This window comes from Somniosus microcephalus, chromosome 2 (assembly GCF_052327205.1).
Source record: "Somniosus microcephalus isolate GS21.2 chromosome 2, FLI_Smic_1.0, whole genome shotgun sequence".
NCBI classification, from domain to species: Eukaryota; Metazoa; Chordata; class Chondrichthyes; order Squaliformes; family Somniosidae; genus Somniosus; species Somniosus microcephalus.
The window spans coordinates 90,007,091-90,029,535 of record NC_140988.1 but is presented as its reverse complement, the minus strand read 5'-3'; the positions used below and the strand labels follow the sequence as shown (position 1 = coordinate 90,029,535).

The 22,445-nt window shown below is 45.3% G+C and overlaps 1 long non-coding RNA gene across 1 annotated transcript; it reads right to left on the bottom strand.

Moving 5' to 3' along the window:
* Positions 1–3,944: 3,944 nt before the first annotated feature.
* On the bottom strand, positions 3,945–8,882 carry LOC147122796 (uncharacterized). Its single transcript, XR_015080338.1, has 3 exons — positions 8,817–8,882; positions 8,542–8,675; positions 3,945–4,015 (listed from the first exon to the last, which is right to left on the bottom strand). It is a non-coding gene; the product is annotated as an uncharacterized LOC147122796 (long non-coding RNA).
* Between the last annotated feature and the right edge of the window lie 13,563 nt (positions 8,883–22,445).

The window sequence follows — 22,445 nt, the reverse complement described above, 5'->3', positions numbered from 1 at the left end:
TCTTGGTCCTGCGGAATCGGCAAGCCACGGCGCTGTGCCATGTTGTGAAGCGCACAGCGTACCACGATGATTTTGGAGACCCTGGCTACTGAGTACTGTAGGGCTCCACCTGATCTATCGAGGCCTCTGAAGCGCATCTTTAGCAATCCGATGGCTTGCTCGATAATGCATCTGGTGGAAATGTGGCTGGAGTTGTAGCGCTCCTCAGCTTCGTTGGCTGGTCTCCTCAATGGCCAAGACTGCAGGGGATATCCCTTGTCTCCAAGTAGCCATCCCTGAAGTTCGTTTGGCGGACTGAATAGCAGAGGCACAGTAGACTGGCGCAGTATGAGGGAGTCATGGCAGCTGCCAGGGTATTGGCACAAACATGCAAAATCACCTTCTTGTGGTCACACACCAGCTGAACGTTAAGGGAGTAGAAGCCCTTGCGGTTGACAAAAACTCATGGATTGCGATGGGGTGCCCTAAGGGCCACATGTGTGCAGTCAATGATTCCCTGCACCCTTGGAAAGTCTGCCGGCTGAGCTAATCAAAGCGCTCGCGCCCTCACACTTGCGCGATCCCTGGTGAAATGGACGTGAGGGCATCGGTGACCTGTTTGATGCAAGTGTGTGCGGCCGCCTGGGAGATGCCGCTGATGTCTGCTGCTGATCCCTGGAAGGAGCCTGAGGCATAAAAGTTGAGTGCGGTGGTGACTTTGATGGCCACTGGTAAGGAGTGTCGACCTGGTGCTCCGGGCTCCAGGTCTTGCTGTAGCATTGCGCAGATGTCAGTCACTACCTCTCGCGAAAGTCGGAGCCGCCTTTGGCACTGCTGCTCAGTCATGTTGAAGTAGCTCACCCTGTGTCTGTAGACCCTGTTTGGGGGGGATCTCCTGCGCCGACGGCCTTCCATGCGCTGGCCCCTTCTGGCCTGTGCTGCCTCAGGTGGGTGTGCCGCAGCCTGTCGCTCCTGCTGGTGCTGCTGTTGCTGGTGCTGCTGTTGCTGGCGCTGCTGTTGTTGCTGGAGTTGCTCCAGCCTCCTCTGCTGTTGGAGATCCTCTAATGCCAAGAGGGGAAGGAACAAAAGGCCTCCCATGCTTCTGGCAGATGCCTCCGTTGAGGAAGCGCTGAGTGAGGGTGGTGAGAGGGGCTTCCCAGGAGCTCACACTGGAGAAGTGTGTGAGGCTCCAACCTTCCACAGCTGTGCCTAAGCCTTGAACAAGTTGCCCCAAGCCTGGAGCCACAAGGTCCTGCAGCCTACAAATGCTGTCTGATTAAATCTCTTCATTCCTGATTGACCTGCTGCTGAAAGTAAGCAAGCCAACATTGTTCACGCCAGGTTTCATCAGCGGTGTTCCCACCAGGCGTGGTTTACGTTGGGAAAGGCTGAAAATTGCAAGGGCCCCTTAAAATTGGATTACAGATGCCAATTATTACTGATTAGGCTCCCGACGACCAGCAGGCAGGACTTATTCGGGTCGCGCTGAGACACCGGGGCGAAAGTCGGACGGGGCAGGGAATCAGGCGGGGGGGAGGTCGCGACCCCCTATTTCTTTGATTTTCAACCCCCGCACGCCTGAAACCCCGCCTGACGGCTCCAGGAAAATCAGGGCCGGTATCTTCACTTGGTGAGACACCGAGCACAAGTGGCCTGCACCCAGAGCAGTGGGAAAGGGTAGCGCAGGTGAGGTTGCACACGAGTTCTGCTTCACAGGACTCAGATGAAGACCTCGATGGGGCGGCCTACAGAAGAACTCTAATGGGTATGCACAATGAAATGCTTGGTGCATTGGCAGGCCTGCCAGAAAGCCTGAAAGCAATGTCAAGGAGCATGGAGGAGTCCAGCTCCAGCCTCGCACAGGGCTTTGGGCAGAGCTTGGAGCCCATCCTTTCCAGAGTGGAAGGGCTGAGTAGATCGATTAATGCACTTGTGGACCCAACCATGATGCAGCATCTGATAGCTGATGTCTCAGCTTCCATTCTAGCACAAGCAGAAGCCACCCAACATCTGAGGGCTGCAATGGAAGCTCAGAATGAAGTCACGCAAGCACAGACTGCTGCCATCATGGCTGGATTCACCAGTGTTGAAAGGGGCTTACAGGGTGTCACAGCAGTCCAGCAGTCTGTATCCAGCAGATTACTAGGATTGCTGAGGCACTGCCCCTGGGGAGTGGCGACCCTGCTGTCCTCTCTCAGGGTGACAGCATTCATCCTCCCACCACTACCACTCCGCCAGTGCCCTTGCTGTTGGCTGTCAGTCAGCCAGCCCAGACTGCTGCCGCCCATGCCGAGGTGGGGCAGTCTGAAGCTGGGCCTACTAGGCCTAGAGTTCCTTGAGGTTATCCTGCAAGTTCATGTGCAGTCACCCCCACTGAAAGTCAGCAGCCTTCCACCAGCTATGCTACAGCCACTGGGGTAGCACTGCGTAGGAGCAATAGGATAGGAAAAGGCACATGCAAGGCAGTTACTAAGGGAATGCACAAGGGTGATTAGTTGAATTTTTGATGTAATGTTGGATGGATAGATGGATAAAGTTTGATTGAAATGTTTGCTTTGTGGTGGCTTTTATTTCAGCATTGTGGCCAAGAGGACACTGTGATGGTCAGTAACAGAGAGAAGGTAAGGTGTGGGACTAATATTGAAAGGAGAATTGGGGTTGTGTTCACTTGTACCGCAGGCAGATCATCCGATCCCGGATATCCCGGCAAGAAAGGGGCTGTCTGGGTGCCTCCTTCCTTCTGCTTCCTCCTCTTCCGCCTCTTCCTCCTCCTCCTGCTCCTGAGCTGGTGGCCATATCCCTGGTGGCAAGGGCTGTGCCTCATGATGGCCAGGTTGTGGAGGATACAGTAGACCAGGATGAATCGTGGCACACACTCCAGTGAGTACTGTAGGGCTCCTCCAGAGCAGTCCAGGCAGTGGAAGCATTGTTTAAGGATGCCAATGGTCTGCTCTATGATGTTTCATGTGGTAGCATGGCTCTCGTTCTATGCATGCTGCCCACGTGTTGTTGGGCTGAGGAGCGGAGTCATGAGCCAGGTGGTCAAGGGATAGCCCTTGTCGCCCAGTAGCCACCCTTTGGTTTGTCTTGGTGGTTCAAAGACTAAAGGAACAGCGGCCTTGCGCAGAATAAGAGCATCATGACTGCAGCCAGGTTACAGGGCATTAACCATCATGATATGCTGAGCATGGCCACGCACCAACTGCACATTCAGTGAGTGGTAACTTTGCGGTTGCAGTACATCTCAGCATTTAGATTCAGTACTGCAAAGCCACGTGCGTGCAATCAATGGCGCTCTGCACCATGGGGAAGTCCGCTATCCTGGCAAAGCCAAGTGCACGCTCCGTCTGCTTCTCTCTGGTCAGAGAGAAGACAATGAAGTCCCCTCCCCTGGCATAAAGAGCATCTGTCACCTCTCTAATGCAACAGTGGATGGCGAACTGCGAGATGTTTCAGATGTTGCCTGCTCCAGCCTGGAAGAAGTTCAGGTCCACGGTTAGCTTCACAGCCACTGGCAGCACTGTCCTTGCTCTGGAGTAAGGCTGCAGGTCTGTTTGCAAGAAGTGGCAGAGTTCCGTGAGCACCTCCTTCGTAAAGCGCAGACGCATCACACACTGCTCCTGGCTCAGGTTGAGGTAAGAGAATTGCTCTCAGAAGACCCTCGGTGGGTAAGGCCTCCTGCTGTGAGCTCTTCTCCCCCTCCGCCTCCTCCTTCTGTGAGCATCTTGTCCTCTTCTTTGCTGCCTCTGCTCCATCTCCTTGTCATGCTGCAGGCCAAGGGGGATGACAACTAGAGAACCCATGACAGGGATCAAGTGGTCTGACCAGAACCCTTGAAGTCAGAAGCAAGGCCTTCTCCACTTGCAGCACCACTCCCTGTCACCTCACCAACTTTAAATAACTGTAGAAAGCTCCAAACACTTCCACAAACTTACACAGAGCTAATAAAAATCAAAAATCAAGTTACCTGAAAATTATTGATGATCCCTTTAAATTGCACTGGTGGGGGGGTCCTTCCTGCTGCTGAACGCCTGTTCTGCTGTGCGAGGTTAAGAGAGGGTGTTAGCTCCAGCGATGATGACAAAATTGGGAGCACTGGCATCAAATCATTGTTGCACACTGATTGACATCATGATCTACCGACTTGCCATACTTCCAGCGCACGCTCCTAACGGCCGCCCTACCGCCCTCACCAAGATGCCATCCGGCTCGGCTCGCACCAGAAGTGTGCGTGGGTTGCTCGGACGCCATTTTGGTCCCAATTCGGCACCCATAGTGCCCAAACAGCGGGCACTACACAACAGAGTTTCTAGGCCATGTTAGCACACTTGATTTAGCAACCTTGTATAAGTCAAAAAGTTTCTTCGTCACCTGCTCCCAAGTTTAGTCCACATGAGACTGCATTGACGTGCTCTGTCACCTCTATTCACGCTGCTTTGACTGTACTTTTAATTGCAGGATGGGCATCTCAGTAAATAGAGCAACCCTTCACTGTAGGTCCTCCAGTGCCTGTTCACTGAATGGGATCATTCTGTCCCCAAACATTTTTTCAGCAAAAATGTACTGTCCACCTTTAAGGGCAGTCAGCTGCACGTTAAGAGAAATCCCAACCACTTCGCGCCCCCCCCCCCCACCACCCTCCCCCGACATCACTTGGAACAAGATGGGAACCCCTGACAATTATGTAAATTAGCTAATTTACATTATGGAGAGAGGTCAGTTCACTTCTTTGCAGATGCAGCCAGCGTCTGGCAGGCAGCAGTCCTGGAACCGGGATTGCATTATTAACCTCAGGGTGTAAGATTTCATAGAACAAACAAAGTTGATCAGTGGCAGAATTTATCCATTATCCATCACAGATGCCTCCACCAATTTCCCTGCCTGTGTATCTGTTCCCTCAGTGCTGTCCTCCTGTTCTTCCTCAGCCTCTTCCTATTAGCCTGTTGTCCTATCAGCCTTTTCCTCATCCTGCTGCATGCACAGAGCTCTCTGAGTGGCAAAATCATTCAGCGTGCAGCAGACAGTTATGATTTTCAAGACATTGACTGGACTTTAAAGCAGAACCCCAACTGAGCAGCATACTCAGTGGAAGTGCTGCTTTGGGATCCCTATGGTGTGCTTAGCAATAACTCAGGTGGTGACGAGGGAATTATTGTATCTGTACTCTGCTGTTGTGTGGGGATATCTAATTGGAGCCTTGAGCCTGGCTGTAAAGGGTAGCCCTGGTCTCCCAGCAGCTAGCATTCATTTTCTCGTGACCTTCAAATAATGCAGGCAACTTGGACAGTTATTATTTAATAAAAGCATCATGGCTGCTCCCCGGATAATCAGCGCTAATGTACAGGATCAGAATTCTGTGGTCAGCAACCAATTGAAATTCATGAAATGGTATCTCTTTGTTTTCGTGTACACTGTGGGATTGATATTAGGAGCCCTGATGGCAGCAATAGGATTCCACACATCAATACTCTGCACTCTTGGGAAGCCTGCCCTCTCCATTTGACATCTGCTTCCTACTGAGAAAGTGATAAAGGTTTTTCCCCTGGCATGTACTGCATCAGTCACATGCTTTGTACAGGTATGCACTACAGATTGGCTTACTTGGCAGATGGTGACCTAAAAGGATCTATTTTGTAGAAGCTTAATGCCATTGTGACCTTCACCAACACAAGGAGAGCCACCCCAGGCCCTGAAGTTGTCTGTAAGGCAATGCCGACCAAGCAGGTTGTATAGTTTGTCATTGACTCTGCAGTACAGCTAAGGTGGTGAAGACAGCTGACTTCTGACATAGTCAGGTAGGTGTTGATTAGTATTGATGGCAATGAACATACCACAAAGGTGTTGTTGGGCCTAAATATCTTGTACCCTCATGAATTGGTCTTCCTTATCCAATTCATGTATTATCTGAATAAACAAAAGAACTCCCATTCTCCCAAATTTCTTAGCTGCAACTCGTAATACAGCAGTAATTGGGCCAGCATCAGGAAAGTGTTAGTGAGGAAACTGAAGGCTTCAGCAAAAAGGCAGAAATGCACATTTGTTTTCCCCTCCATTTAGCAGCACACTGTGTAAAGTATTAACAATAGCATTAACATCTCCAAGAATTCCTCTTCCTAAAAGCATTTTGCAAGACTTACTGCATTTTGCAATATTAAATTTCTCAGATTCTTAACTAACCTATCTAGATCATTAAACCACGACCTCCTCTTTACATTTTGCATGCCTTTAACAAAAGTCCTATTGATAATTTCTCTTCAGTTGACACAGTGAGAATTGTTTTGGGCTGAACATCGTATACCAGCAGTGGAGACTATGGTGAATGGACGAGCAGAGTTGGCAAGTACAGTTACAAGGCAGCCAGTCTCACTGAGAGGTGCAAATGACATCATAAACCAAAAGAGTAAAACTTGAGTGGTTTTAAATCATCATTTAAATTATAGCCCCGAAATTCCTCGGGGCGCGGGGTTGTTCTGTAGGCAGAGCATACTAACTGGGTGCCAGGGAATACATGGAGGTACAGTGGATTAGATGCTATCCTTGCACCTCAGTGGCCTTGCTTCAAACCCATCCTAAACTGATGGGATAAAAGTCTCTCCTATTTGTTAGGTGGAAGAGTCCAATGTGAAATCAGTCTGTGTAATATTAATCAGTCACCTGTAGTCATAGGCCACCAGCACAAATGTAGCACTAAATTAGTAAACTTAACTCAGATAGGTCACAGGATTATTGCTGTGACAAATGGGAAAATGTCCCACCAGTGCACTATGGGTGCATTTTTGAAGCTAGGGTTAAGGCACTCTGAAGCAAAATTCTATTAAATTTGCTTTATAATTATATCTACTTTTTGATAGTGTTGCATTTAGGGTTATATTTGGATTTATGTTTGGGGTTTGGGGTTAGGGTTAGGTTAAACTAGTATTTATATCTTTTGGTTGGCACACGTTTGCCCACCAAAGATTCTGAAGGGGAATGACAGGGTAGATGTTGAGAGGTTGTTTCCCCTGGCTGGAGTGTCTAGAACTAGGGAGCATAGTCTCAGGATAAGAGGTAGATCATTTAAGATTGAGATGAGGAGGAATTTCTTCACTCAGAGGGTTGTGAATCTTTGGAATTCTCTGCCCCAGAGGGCTGTGAATGCTGAGTCTTTGAGTATATTCAAGGCTGAGATGGATTTTTGGACTCTACGGGAATCAAGGGATATGGAGATCAGGTGGGAAAGTGGAGTTGAGGTCGATGATCAGCCATGATCTTATTGAATGGCAGAGCAGGCTCGAGGGGCCATATGGCCTACTCCTGCTCTTATTTTTTATGTTCTTATGTTCTTAAAATCAGAGTAGGGGAGATGAGGAGGGGGGGCGAGTCATCAGCCAGAGAGAGAGAAGAAACACAAAAGCAATCAATGCAGTAAATACAGCTATGAACAAAGCATGAAAAATTGAAAACTGTGGAGACTGGTCTAAACACAAGTGCAACACAACTGTTTCCTAAAACAACTATAAAATGAATTTTGTTGACTTGTAAAGTAAATTTTACTGTATCACTACATTTACTTTCTTGTTTAATTGGTGCTGTTCGCCGCTGATTCGAATTGGGGAGCTGTGTTGTAATCTTGCCCGTAGTTAGGAACCTCAGCATATCATCATTGCCCGCTCATTCTCTCATCTCTATTCTCTCTCTTACTTTGGTGCTCTCTGTCTCTCTTATGTATATTTGATGGCTGCCAGGGTTTACGTCGGAATGAATGCAATACTCCCAATGTCACTTAAAGTGGATATGGACCTAACATGTAAAACCAGCTCTGATTTGATAATCTTCACTTGACATGGACTAAAGCTGTACTCACTTTCAGAACCCTGTTGAAAATTTGAACATTTCCAAAGATTGTGATTAATGTCCTTTTATTCTTTTAATTTCTGTTAATTTTTAAACTATTTTGTTGGCTGTTGTCACTAATAGGATGATTGGCTAGGAGAGGTTACTGAGTCTGACAGTGTAAGGGTGCTGAATTGATGGACATAGTTGATGCTGAATTATCCTTTGGTTTGTAACTGTGGCACTGAGGTTCTCCTAATCTTCTGCCATAATTACATCATCTTTCTGGAATTCAGCTGATTTCCCACCAAAGTTATGGCAGCAGATCAGGACAGCCCCATCCAGACCTGTATCTCCACTAATAAATAGGAAGGACACAACCCCTGATGTGAGTATCCCGCAGGATGTCAACCCAGAATTCAGAGCCTGAGACTGTCTGGAGCAAGGTTCAAACCCTGCACCTGCACCTTCTGACTGAGGCGGGAATGCTACCATTAAATCAAAGGCTCACTCCATCCTAATAGTGGGATTCCCTTACTACATGTAAAAAAAGGAAAAGTGCCATCTGACTAAGCATAACGTGCTGTTACACTGCTGGAGTTAAAAATGATGCTCGATCAACTCTGGAGACCCTTGTTGTACCAGTTTAATGGACACATTCCTGTCTGTGACAGGGAAGACTTCACCATACAAACTTAAAAGAACTCCTGATATAAGCAGAGAAAATTTAAACAAGATCCTAAACCATACCTGTCTCAGTCTGCAGCTGCTCATTGTAGATTCCAAAGGCAGTAACTAGGCCAGATAGGAATAGTGCGAGTAGGATAACCAACGTTTCCAGTTCAGTGAAAGGTGTTGCCATGAGAACTTCTCTTCAATGTGTTCTGTTAGAAAAGAGACATTTAGCTTTATGAGTTAACAAGGCCAGTAACTCATGAAACAAGCCGATCAATTCCCTATAGAAGCATACAATACAAAGCAAGCACTTGTGAGATATAGGCCCCTACAGCCTTCTCAGCACATACATAATGCATGAGTTTGTTCTTTTCTTGTGTGCTGTAACACAATGCCTGACTTTTGCTTAATTTAGAGCAGAGTTACAGCTGAGGAGCTAATCAGAGTGGAGCACAATAAGCCCATTAAACAAGTCAACAAGCCTCTAACCAATTACTAACCGAGTCTAAAACCTGCATTGTGCCTGAATACAGGCGTGGAGGGTGAAATTTGGTGCTTAGATGGAGAGAAACAGGCTTAAAAAGAAATCATGCTTCTCAGGTGATGTCTTTCAGGTACTATTGGACACAGTCATGGTGCATTGCAATTTTCCTCTTTGGGGCAGGTGCCTGTTGATGTCAAGAGAATATGGCAGGCATGGAAGGCCATAGCGTAAAATGTGGGTTTCAAGCTCATGCTGGCCTGAAAATAACCATTTTCGCCATTTCTCTGGAGTGGGAGGGGGGAGAGTTGGGGGGTGGGGGGGTGGCTGTTACGTCAGGAGATTAGGAAAACCCATGCGGAAATTCAGGGCCTCAATGTATGCACCTATTAATTTCAGGAGAAGATTGTTTGCAATAGGACTCAATGCCAACAGACAAGTGAAGACATCCGTAATTTAGAATTCTGATACAGGTCCTTATGGATATCATTGCTGCTGATGCCGTAGAAGGCCGAGGCAATAACAATGGCCCTGAATTTCTATGGGGCTTCTCTTGACCTCCTGCTATTTCATTGGTGGGAGATTGGCGGAATCTCAAGACTAAAGGGTGAAAAATGGCCACCTATGCCATTTCCCCAGAAATTGTTCCAATCTCTTGCTGAAGTTACAATGGTAATCGGGACAATGCCTGTGGACGGTCAGGGCCAACGTATATATATATATATCTATATATAAAACTACTTTGACTGCTATTTAGCATAGGCATTATCTCATTTACTTTAAGTAGGTTAACACCTGTACTATAATGGTGGGCAGAAGAATGTCATCCAAATGATGGGTTAAAAAAAAATTGAAATTTATGTCTACGAAAATAAATGACAACAGAATCTCATATGTTCATTGTTATCGCACTATGTGATTTCAAGGCCATGCTGGGTTAACACTCTCTGAAATATCTTGAGCTTCTTCAATTTAATGAGGATCTTATTCCAGTATTACTTATTTGTAGAGGATGAAATTGTGTTTCGCCACAGCGAACTAGCCGCCAATTTTACATTGTGCCCAATTTTCTTTTTAAGTGACTTCAATGGAAAAGAAAATTGATCGCAGTGTAAAACGGGCTGCTGATTCACTATGAACCCGTTTCATTCTACATTCGACCAATTGTCGAATCATATCCTTCCTATCCAACATTATAATTCATCTTATTTGTTGAATCTAATAACATGGCCAAGAATTTCCTGGAGCAGGGTAACAAGTGTGCTCCATTTGTTCGATTCTTTTCCTCACTAGCTTGAAAAATTTTGCTCCGCAAATTGCTGGAAGTGCAAGTTGATAACGGCACAACGACGGCAACGGGGCATCTGGGATCATGGTGAATGATGGGATTAACAGTGTATCTCCTTGATCAATGTGAAAAGGAAAAGACTGGCGAAGGTAAATGTAGGTCCTTTACAGTCAGAAATGGGAGAATTTATCATGGGGAATGAGGAAATGGCAGAGAAATTAAATAAATACTTTATTTCTGTCTTCACGGAGGAAGACACAAAAATCTCCCAGAAATACGAGAAAACCAAGGGTGTGACGAGAATGAAGACCTTAAAGAAATTATTATTAGTAAAAAAAAGTACTAGCAAAATTAATGGGACTAAAAGTCAATAAATCCCAAGGACCGGATGACCTACATCCTAAGGTTTTGAAAGAGGTGGCCATTGGGAAAGTGGACGCATTGGTTGTCATCTTCTGAAATTCTATAGATTCTGGAATGGTTCCTGCAGATTGGAGGATAGCAAATGTAACCCTGCTATTCAAGAAAAGAGGGAGAGAGAAAACGGGGAACTACAGACCTGTTAGCCTCACATCAGTAGTTGGGAAAATGCTGGAATCTATTACAAAGGATGCAATAACTGGGCACTTAGAAACTAATAGCAAGATTGGGCAGAGTCAACATGGATTTATGAAAGGGAAATCTTGTTTGACAAACCTATTGGAGTTCTTTGAGGATGTAACTAGTGGAGTAGACAAAGGGGAACTGGTAGATGTGGTGTATCTGGATTTTCAGAAGGCTTTCGATAAGGTCCCACACAAGAGGTTGGTGAACAAAATTAGGGCACATGGAATTGGGGGTAATATACTAGCATGGATTGAGAATTGGTTAGCAGACAGAAAACAAAGAGTAGGGATAAACGGCTTTTTCAGGATGGCAGCTGTGATTAGTGGGGTACCGCAAGGATCGGTGCTTGGGACCCAACTATTCACAATCTATATCAATGGTTTGGATGAGGGGACTAAATGTAACATTTCCAAATTTACTGATGATACAAAGCTAGGTGGCCGTGTCAGTTGCGAAGAGGATGTGAAAAGGCTTCAAGGGGATCTTGACAGGCTCAGTGAGTAGGCGAAAACATGGCAGATGGAATATAATGTGGATAAATGTGAAGTTACCCACTTTGGTAGAAAAAACAGAAAGGCAGAGTATTTCCTAAATGGTGAAAGATTGAGGAATGCAGATGCTCAAAGGGACCTGGGTGTCCTTGTACATGAGTCACTGAAAGTGAATGTGCAGGTGCAGCAAGCCATTAGGAAGGCAAATGGTATGCTGGCCTTCATTACAAGAGGATTTGAGTACAGGAGTAAAGAAGTCTTACTCCAATTATATAGGGCCTTGGTGAGACCACACCTGGAGTACTGTGTACAATTTTGGTCTCCTTACCTAAGGAAGGATATACTTGCCGTAGAGGGAGTGCAACGAAGGTTCACGAGATTGATTCCTGGGATGGCAGGACTGTCGTATGAGAAGAGATTGAGTAAACTAGGCCTGTATTCTCTTGAATTCAGAAGAATGAGAGGGGATCTCATTGAAGCATACAAAATTATTACAGGGCTTGACAGGATGGATGCTGGGAGAATGTTTCCCTTGGCTGGAGAGTCTAGAACCAGGGGCTTCAGCCTCAAGATAAAGGGTAGGTCATTCAGGACTGAGAAGAGAAGAAATTTCTTCACACAGAGGGTGGTGAATCTTTGGAATTCTCTACCCCAGAGGGCTGTGGAGGCTTAGTCATTGGGTATATTCAAAACAGAAGTCGATAGATTTCTGACGAGTAAGGGCATCAAGGGATATGGCGATAGGGCCGGTGAATGGAGTTGAGGCAGAAGATCAGCCATGATCTGATTGAATGGTGGAGCAGGCTCAAAGGGCCGAATGACCTACTCCTGCTCCTATTTCTTATGTTCTTATGTTCTTATTTAAGGATAGAGAAGCTGAAGAATCACTGAGAGGAAAATAGGGTGAATTAGTCAAAATAGATACAGAAAGAGAAATAACGGTGAAGAAAGATTAAATTAAGAAAGAAAAAAAGAGACAGAAAGGAAAAGTAAGAATTCTTTTAAAAAAAAAATCTAATTTATAAACCTCTAGAAATAATTTACTATCTGCAGGAATGTGACGCCACAGTTTCAATTGTTCCCTGTCTGAGTCAGAGAGGTTGAGTGGCATTGCGGGAACATAAATCTCATCATTCAAAGGGTCCTTACATTGTTAAGTATTAGACCTAACTTTCTGCGATGAATTTCACTTGTTTTAACAGTGCAAGTCCAAAAATTTCTTGAAACTCATGGGGAGGGTGAGCTCCGGTGGAGCGGCGTAAATCGTCCAGCAATTTGTGGCAATTCGCAGCTCATGGCATATCTCTTCCTCACCACAAATTGTTTGGTTATTTACACACTAATAACAGTGTGTGCATTTAACAAAAATATATATCAAAAACCACTGGCCCCAACACCCACTCTGGACGACACCACTGCAAAGTTCCCTGCATTCTGAAAAACAATTGTTCACCGCTACTCTCTGCTTTCTGTCCCTTAGCCAATTTCTTATCCATGTAGCCAGTGCCCCTTTAATCCCATGGGCTTCAATTTTGCTAATAAATCTACTCTGTTCTACTTTATCAAATGCCTTTTGAAAGTCCATATACACAACATCAACTGCACTACTCTCATCAACTCTGTTATTTCATCAAAGATCTTAATCAAGTTAATCAAACATGATTTGCCTTTAACAACTCCATGCTGGCTTTTGTTTATTAACCAATATTTTTGCAAGTGCCAGTTTATTGCCTCTAAAAGTTTCCCCACCATCGACATTAAGCTGACTGGTCTGTAATTGTTGGGTTTATCCCTCTCCCCTTTTTTGAACAGGGGTCTAATATTTGCAATCCTCCAGTCCTCTGGCACCACTCCCATATCTAAGGAGGATTTGAAGATTGTGGCCAGAGCCTCTACTAGTTCACCCTTACTTCCCTCAGCAACCTACGATGCATCCCATCCAGACCAGGTGACTTTTCTACTTTAAGTGCTGCCAACCTTTTAAATACCTCCTCTTTATTTTTAACCTATCCAATTTCTCTACTAACTCCTCCTTTACTGTGACATTGGCAGCATCCTCTTCTTTAGTGAAGACAGATGCAAAGTATTCATTTATTACCTCAGTCATGCCCTCTGCCGCCACGAGATTTCCTTTTTGGTCCATAATTGGCCTCATCCTTCCTTTGACTATCCTTTTACTATTTATATGTTTATAAGTGACTTTTGGGTTCCCTTTTATGTTACCTTTACCTCTCTTATCTCTAGTTGCCCCTTCAGTTCTCCTCTGTACTTTGTGTATTCTGCTTGGTTCTCTACTGAATTATGAACCTGACATTGATCATATGTGTTATGTATTGTGTGTTCTCCTCCCACCTGTGGTGGCGCTGTCACAGCAGATAAATGGTTGGGTGTTCTCTTGGTTAAGTTTAGCTCCCTTTGTTCGGAACTTTCCAGAACTTCCTTTCCTTCCTGAATAAAGCACTTCATGTTTGAATCTCTGAGTTCTGAGTCCTAAATTGTGTTTAGGTAGAAAGGTACCGACACAACAATATGCCTTCGTTTTCTGTTTTGAGTGAGGGGTGTGTATTTGTAGAAAGAGCTTTCTGCAGGCAGTTGGCACAGCACTGGTAGCGTGATGCTGGTTCCATTCTTCAAAAACACATCAGAGAGAGTGGTGAAATGTCCTTTTAAAAAAAATGGTTTTGCTTATAAGATTTGTTTTTCCCATTTTTCAGATAATTAGATCTTTAATTAGATGAGCCTGCTCACTTGTACCTGAGGCGATAGGAGACAAAACTGTTTCTATTAGAGTACCACAGTGAGGCTTAGCAAGGATACGTGGCATTTGGATAATGGTTTCCATAGGCTACGTGTGGGCTACTATCTTCAAAAACACTGAGTGAAAGGGAATCACGTTACTCGAGCAAGGTGGGAGGATAAGAAGTATTAAAATATTTGGTCCTGGAATTTTGATGGACGTTCCCCCAATCTGCTGCCATAACTTCGGCAGAAGATCAGTGGAACCTCTGGAGAATTACAGGAAACTTTGTGCTATCCGGCACCGACGGGACCGAGCTACTGCCGATTTTTTAAAAGCTCCGGATGCCTGAGCGGGTTATCTACCCAGGCTATATTTAACAAAGAAAAATTTAAAAATCAAGAAATGTGCAATATACAGTAATTGGGTACTGTACTCACCTACAGAATGTTGTGTTAAATGGATGGTGAAAGATACTTGATTAAGTACAGTACTGCCAGTTGATGGTAATCCATAACTCTTTATTAACTTAACAGTAAAACAAAACTTATAAATGACTTAACAGTACTGTAAAACAAATCTTATAAACGACTGTGCAGTGCACCAAAACTTAAATGACTGTACAGTACAGTATAAAGTACTGTACGGTGGTTGACTGTACACTTATTCCAAGACAACTATTTCATCAGTAATATCCATGCCAGCTGGGTCATCAGGATCATGCACTTCAACAGATTCTTCAGGCACTTCCACTGCTCCAACTCTTTTGGAAGGTTTCTTAAACATGTCCCGGATGTCTGCTTGCTTCGTGGACGCTTGCCTTTTTTGTAGAAAGTTGGAATGCAGAACATGGAGCTGCATAACTTCTTGGGCAGAATAGCAAGAATGGCTTTCAGCAAATATAAGTAATCCTTCAAAATGTTCTGCAGCTTTAGCCCAAGAAACCTTTCTCACTTCATAAATCTCATCCTCGTCACTTTCCATCACACTTTCCTTTTTTTTCTTTGGATTCAAAACATTATCCATTACTTCATCATCACATAGCGAATGCACAACAGCAACTTCTCTATCTGCATCAACCCACTGCTGAATATCACATTCACTGAGGTGACGTAGAGGGTTTGCTGGGCCTACATCATTCACCATGTCAGCCATTTCTGTAGTGTATGTACCTTTAAGAGGAACTATGTTTTTGAAGCCCCTGTATACTGTAGTACCAGTAGTGACCACTCGGGTATATAAGCCTGTGTAGCGTCTTGTGTTGTTAGTTCACCTCCAGACTTTGTTCAGTAAACACTTGTTAAATCAACTCCTGCATTCCGTGTCTCCATTAACACACGGATCTAACAGTGGCGACGAGTTAGAAACGAACTTACCTGCAATTCGGCAGCACCTCAAGGGGATCGATTTCTCAGACGAAGGTCGAAGCCAGAGAGAAAAAAAATAATAAAATAAAAAATAACTCGAAGAAACTCGAAAACGAGGGCCAGGCTTGGTCTCCAGTCTGTGGTTTCCCCAGCTAAACGGGCTGGTGGCAGGTAGTGCACTGATCCTTCCTGGGCTGTGGCGGGCTAGAGCTCGATCAGGTGGCTCTGCAACGGGGCCGGGCAGCGAGTCGGGAAGCAGAAGCAAAGAGAGAGAGAGGGTGGAGCACTCAGGGCGCGGCCGGTGCTGCAAAGCAGGTCGGCGTTCGGACCGAGCAGAGGGAGGGGAAAGTCCCAGAGGGTCCGCTCCATGACGGGAACAGTTCTCCAAGTAACAGAGAAACTATTGAAGCGATATATAAAAAAAAATAGAAATACTGTGAAAAGCTGCAGGTCGCAACGGGAATCGCCAGCAACAGCATTGGCAGCAGCGGCAGCGGCGGGAAAGCATGGGAGGCGCCATCTTAACTCGGCGGGGAAGAAAGAAAAGCGCGGGAAGCGCCATTTTAGATTTTCAAGATGCCGAAGACTGGCAATATTACTGCTTTCGATAGTGATATAGAAGATTGGACCACATATGTGGAAAGAGTGGAGGTATATTGCAAGGCGAATGAAGTAGCGGATGATAAAAAGGCATTGGTACTTCTAAATCTGATGGGCGCAAGGACATACGGGCTGTTACGAAACTTGATCACTCCAGCCAAACCGATGGACAAGAATTTTAAGGAGATTGTTGATACCTTACAGGAACACTTAAACCCAACACCGCTGCTGACAGCGGAACGATTCAAATTCTTCAGGAGGAATCAGCACAAGAATGAAAGTAACGCTGATTGCCTCACCGAATAACGAAAGCTGTCAAAGCACTGCCAATTCGGGGCAAGACTGGCAGATTCTCTACGAGACAAATTCGTCTGCGGTCTCCTAAGCGAAGGAACACAGAAAAGACTACTTTCTGAGAAAGATTTGACACTGGACAAGGCTTTCAGTGTGGCTGTATCATACGAAGCAGCAGCAAGAGGAGCTGCAGAGATACAGCAAAAGCCACAGGACTTTGGCACCCATGAAATGACACGGGGTTTCGAGAGATGTTATCACTGCGGCAGATCCACCCATGACCAGAAGGACTGCTGGTTCAAGGACAAAGCATGCAGGCAATGCGGAAAGATGGGACACATTGCACGTGTATGCAGATCTGGAAAGAAATCCGCTGACAGTAAAAAGGTCAATAAGGAAAAGTACAGAAAGGTACAATTGATGACGGACAGTAGCTCCGAAGACCAGAAGAGCGATAGCGACTCCGGAAACAAGAGACTAAGCTGTCTCAAATTACATAATGTAATTGCCAAAGAAGATTACCAGACCATTTGGTTTACCCTCACGATAGCGGGGTCCCCAGTCAAAATGGAGCTAGATACAGGATCAGCTCTGACCGTCATGAGTCGACGGGATTACGAATGGCGATTTCCGCATATACCTTTGAAAGACACATCCATTGTCTTGAAGACATATACGGGGCAGAAAGTATACCCCAGAGGGAAAATAAGGGTGCCTGTTGTATACAACGGCAAGGAAATACAGAAGTTGTATTTATACGTTCTGCAAGATGGTGGTCCACCGTTGTTGGGACGTGAATGGATCAGAAAGATACATTTAGACTGGCACTCCATTCAGGCACTGACGGTGACCAGTAAGAAAAAAAACGATGATGACGTCATACCTGGACGAGTAAAAGAAATCTTGGCTAACGCCAAAGAAGTGTTTCAACCGGAACTAGGAACCCTGAAAGGCGCCACCGCCTCAATAAAATTGGAAGATGCGGCAATTCCCAAGTTTTTTAAGGCAAGGCCGGTGCCATACGCAATTTGTCCAGCTGTCGAGGCAGAGCTGGAGAATTTGGAAAAAGCAGGCATGTTATCCAAGGTAGATTGGAGCGAGTGGGCAACACCCATCGTCCCGGTCATGAAGAAAACATTGAATAATGATAAATCTGAAGAACAGAGAAAAGTTCGCATCTGTGGGGACTTCAAGGTGACTGTAAACCCGGTTCTTCACACGGTATAGTATCCTCTTCCGAGGATAGAAGATATTTTCGCCTCACTCTCCGGAGGGAAACGTTTCACCAAAATGACTTAGCACAGGCATATCCACAGATGGAGGTTGAGGAGGCCTCTAAAAAGCATCTCACGATAAACACACACAAAGGCCTGTACCAGTACAATCGACTGGTTTTCGGAGTGGCATCAGCTCCGGCTATCTGGCAAAGAGCTATGGAGCAAGTCCTGCAAGGGATTCCATGGACTCAATGCTACCTAGACGACATCCTTGTAACAGGAGAAAACGACAACGAGCACCTTGCCAACTTGGAACAGGTGCTCACGAGGCTGAGAGAATGGGGCCTATGAGCAAATCACCCCAAATGCGAATTTTTCCAGAAACATATTGTGGCCATGTCATTAACGAAGAAGGGTTGCATAAGTCACCTGAAAAAATTGAAGCGGTCGTAAAGGCCCCAGTGCCTGAAAATGTCTCACAATTAAGGTCGTTCCTGGGATTAGTAAATTACTATCATAAATTTTTACCAAACTTGTCGACGGTTCTGCACCCGCTTAACGCACTGCTACAAACGGGAGTAGTTTGGAAATGGAGCGAAGACTGTAAACGTGCCTTCCATAAATGCAAAGGCTTGATCATGTCCAGGGAAGTGTTGGCTCATTACAACCCATCACTGCCATTCAGACTGGCGTGCGATGCATCCCCTTACGGCGTGGGAGCGGTATTATCGCATAGATTCCCTGATGGCTCGGAGTGGCCGATAGTTTTTGCGTCACGCTCATTGAACTCAGCTGAGCGTAACTATGCCCAGATCGACAGGGAGGGACTCAGCCTGGTGTGGGGGGGGGTGAAGAAATTCAACCATTACCTACACGGACAAAAGTTTACCTTGTTGACTGACCATCAACCCCTCGTCTCCATATTCAACCCTAAAAAGGGCGTTCCCATTATGACAGCGCAAAGGCTACAGAGGTGGTCCCTTTTCCTAGGGGCACACCAATATGACATAGAGTACAAAGAAACAAAACAGCATGGGAATGCTGACGGGTTATCGCGCCTACTGTTGCCAACAGTGGAAGAGGCGCCTACAGTGGACCCAGTGGAGATATTCCACTCGACCATAGTGGAATGTCTACCAGTGACAAATTCTACCATTGAAAAGGAAACGCGAAATGACCCGACTCTCTCATGAGTCTACGATTTAACGGTGAAGGGATGGCCAGCACATGGCGAACCACTGTTGCCAGCATTCTCGCAAAGAAGAGAACAGCTGTCAGTGTGCCGAGGAACCTTGATGTGTGGATCCAGAGTGGCGATTCCACCCAAACTCAAGGATAGAGTGCTAAAGGAGCTTCACGAGGGGCATCTGGGTGGAGTGAAAATGAAGAACTTAGTCAGAGCGTTTGTGTGGTGGCCAGGTATCGATGGAGACATCGAAGAAATGACCAAGAGCTGTCTAGGATGCCAGAAGGTCCAAAACGCCCCACCACAAGCCCCTCTACATCCATGGGAGTGGCCCTCATCTCCATGGCAAAGAGTACATATCGACTTTGCTGGTCCATTTATGGACTCAATGTTCTTAATCGCGGTGGATGCACACTCCAAGGGGCCGGAGGTAATAAAGATGTCCTCCACCACCACGGAAAAAACCATCACAGTATTAAGGACCATATTCGCCAGGAATGGGCTGCCTGAACAGATCTGTTCTGATAATGGACCGCAATTTGTATCCGAAGAATTCAGGAAGCTCTTAAAAAACAATGGGGTTAAGCACTACACGTCCGTCCCATACCATCCCGCCACCAATGGATTGGCTGAAAGGTTTGTCCAGACCTTCAAGATGGCCATAAAGGCCATGGGTAATGAAGACATAAATCTACAACATAAGGTAGATAACTTCTTGTTTGCGTACAGGAATGCAACACGTGGTTACAAACCAAACCCCCGCCATGATGTTTTTCAATAGAAGACTAAGATGCCGGCTGGATTTGGTCAAGCCAAACGTCAGAAGGGACGTAGGGAACCGGCAATTTCAAAGCATGAATGAAAGGCCAACTAGAACCTTCCAGATAGGTCAACCAGTTTTGGCCCGGGACTACCGTATCGAGAAATGGCAGCCTGGAACTATTTGCACATGACTAGGACCGCTGATGTATACCATGGACATTGGAGAAAGCATAATAAGGCACCATGCTGACCAGATCATAGAGTCATCCGAAAAAGGACAACCTACACCACAACTCTATACGCCTAGTGATGAAGCAGAGATACCCATAGTATCTACCGCCGATCCCGTGATACTGGAACCAGATAAACCCGACACTAGCATTGAAGCCGAATCGACCTTGCCAAAAGAACCTACTACACCACCGAGGCGTTATCCGGACTGAGTCAGGAAGCCTCCAGAGAGACTGAATTTGTAATTGATTAACTTCAGCAAATGTGTATATTATTGTTCTTGTAAAAATGTTATTTAATGATTACTTAAAATGTTATGTACTATTTATCTAAAAGGGGAGGAATTGTAGTGTATGTACCTTTAAGAGGAACTATGTTTTTGAAGCCCCTGTATACTGTAGTACCAGTAGTGACCACTCAGGTATATAAGTCTGTGTAGCGTCTTGTGTTGTTAGTTCACCTCCAGACTTTGTTCAGTAAACACTTGTTAAATCAACTCCTGCATTCCGTGTCTCCATTAACACACGGATCTAACAATTTCCATTACTGCAGTCTTCCGCGGATGAAGATTGAACCCATGAAATTCCTCCTCTGAAGAAGAACCTTCAGCAAACATTACAGAAGGCAACAATTTGCACCAGGCTTGTCTCAAAGTGTGACCTTTCACCAATTTCCAGGAACATGCAACATTAAAGATGGCATCTTTAAGATTGTATGCCTTCTGAAATGCTTGTATACCTGTATTGTCATCTTGGTTTATCAGTCTACGTAGGAAGTCTTTCTTGTAATGACACTTCAGATTTTGGATAATGCCCTGGTCCATGGGTTGTATGAGAGAAGTTACATTTGGTGGCAAATAAATGGTGAAAATATTTCCCGAAACCAACTTTGATTTATGCGGATGGGCTCTACAATTATCAAGCAATAAAATGCATTTGGTATCTTCAGGTTTCCCTATTCTACGGAAATGTCCCCTCACAGATGGAACAAAAGTATGATGGAACCAATTTGAAAAGATTTCCTTATCCATCCAAGCATTTGTTTGAGCTTTGTACTCAGCAGGTAAGTGCTTCACATTCTTAAATGCACGGGGATTTTTATACTTCCCAATGACGAGAAGTTTAACCCGGTGTGATCCAGCAGCGTTCACACATGTTAGCATGGTTACACGATCCTTATTTTTCTTGTAACCTGCAGCATTAGCCTCACTAGCCCCAGCAAGTGTTGATTCTGGCAAACACCTCCAAAATAAGCCAGTTTCATCAGCATTGTATATTTGTGCTGGCGACAAATTATGTTGCTTCACAATCTGATTGAAATATTCGCAGTATTCTTCTGCGGCGTCGTGATCAGCTGATTTCTTCTCCCCGGAAACATCGAGTCATCGTATCCCGTGCCGTGCCTTGAAGCATGATAGCCATCCATCAGAGAAAGCACACTTCTCAGTGAGCTCCATCTTTGCATAGAAATCCTTCCCTTTCTCGATTAGCATGGGTCCGGAAATCGGTACACCCTCTGAACGCTTCAGACAAAACCACTCATAAAGCACGGTATCCAGCTCTTCAAGCTTAGGCTTATGAAGCGTGTGCCATTTCTCTACACTGTTAGGTGTCTCCGAGCTTGCATAAAACTTGAGCAGCTTATCCTTCTGCACTTTGATGTCGTACATTGTTGACGAACCGATTTTGAATTCATTCATAATGTGCGCACGCTTCGCTCCCAATTCTAGTCGTTTACATATATCGATTTTCTGCTTTAAAGTTAACACCACTCTCTTCCTTTTGGTTGGATGATCTTTTGGGATTTCCATAATTCAACCCAATGAGTTGTAACAACGTTGGAGAAACACAGTACTGGAACCCTGAAAAATGACTGATCAGAAGAGGCTATCCGGCAGCATGGGAGAGTGAGACTCCACATGCAGGATTTCTGAGGTGTTCCGACTTCCGATAGCGCCAAGAGGCCGAGTAGTGGCAGTTTGGAGAACTACCCCCACTGACGAACTCGGCAACCGTTGGAGACTCGGACTCGTAACTGGCAACATTGCCGGTTACTGAGGTGCGGTTTTCGGAGCGCGGTTTTGCCGGTAGCTCGAGAATGCCGGATTCCTGACCTCCGGATAGCACAAAGTTTCCTGTAGTAAAAATCGCTAAATAATGCCGTTTATACCCTTACTCCAGGGTTTCCACCAATTTTCCGTCGTGGATGCAGCAGGAGATTGGGTGCATCCTGCAAAAGTTCTCCTCAATTGTTATTAAAAAATGAACAGGGTTCACTCCTGTGGAATTAAACTTCCCTTTTTTTCCTGGAATATAAGAGCCCCCTTACAGCTACAACTAACTTCAAGGAGATAAGCAAGGAAAGGTAATGTCTTGTGCTAGGAAGAGAAATAAGTGATTGAAAGAGTCTGGTTAAAAACAAATGGACACAATGTGAGCAGCAGAGGGCTGAAGAGTGTCTCAGGATAAAGCTGGAGGGTTGGAAATGAGGTCAGAGATTACATCTATTTTGAGGTTAATATATTAAAGTGGGAAGTGTGTTTGGCAGTTCCTCGGTGAAAGTTATGGTGAAGGAGCAACTCGAATCGGATGAGTGAATCCAATACTAATGATATCCCTGTGGCCCAAGTGATGAATTTAGCTTACAGCTTTTAATCACATTTATGTTTTTGGCATGAGGAAATGCAGCTGACTTGTGACTGAAAACCTTACACTTAGGA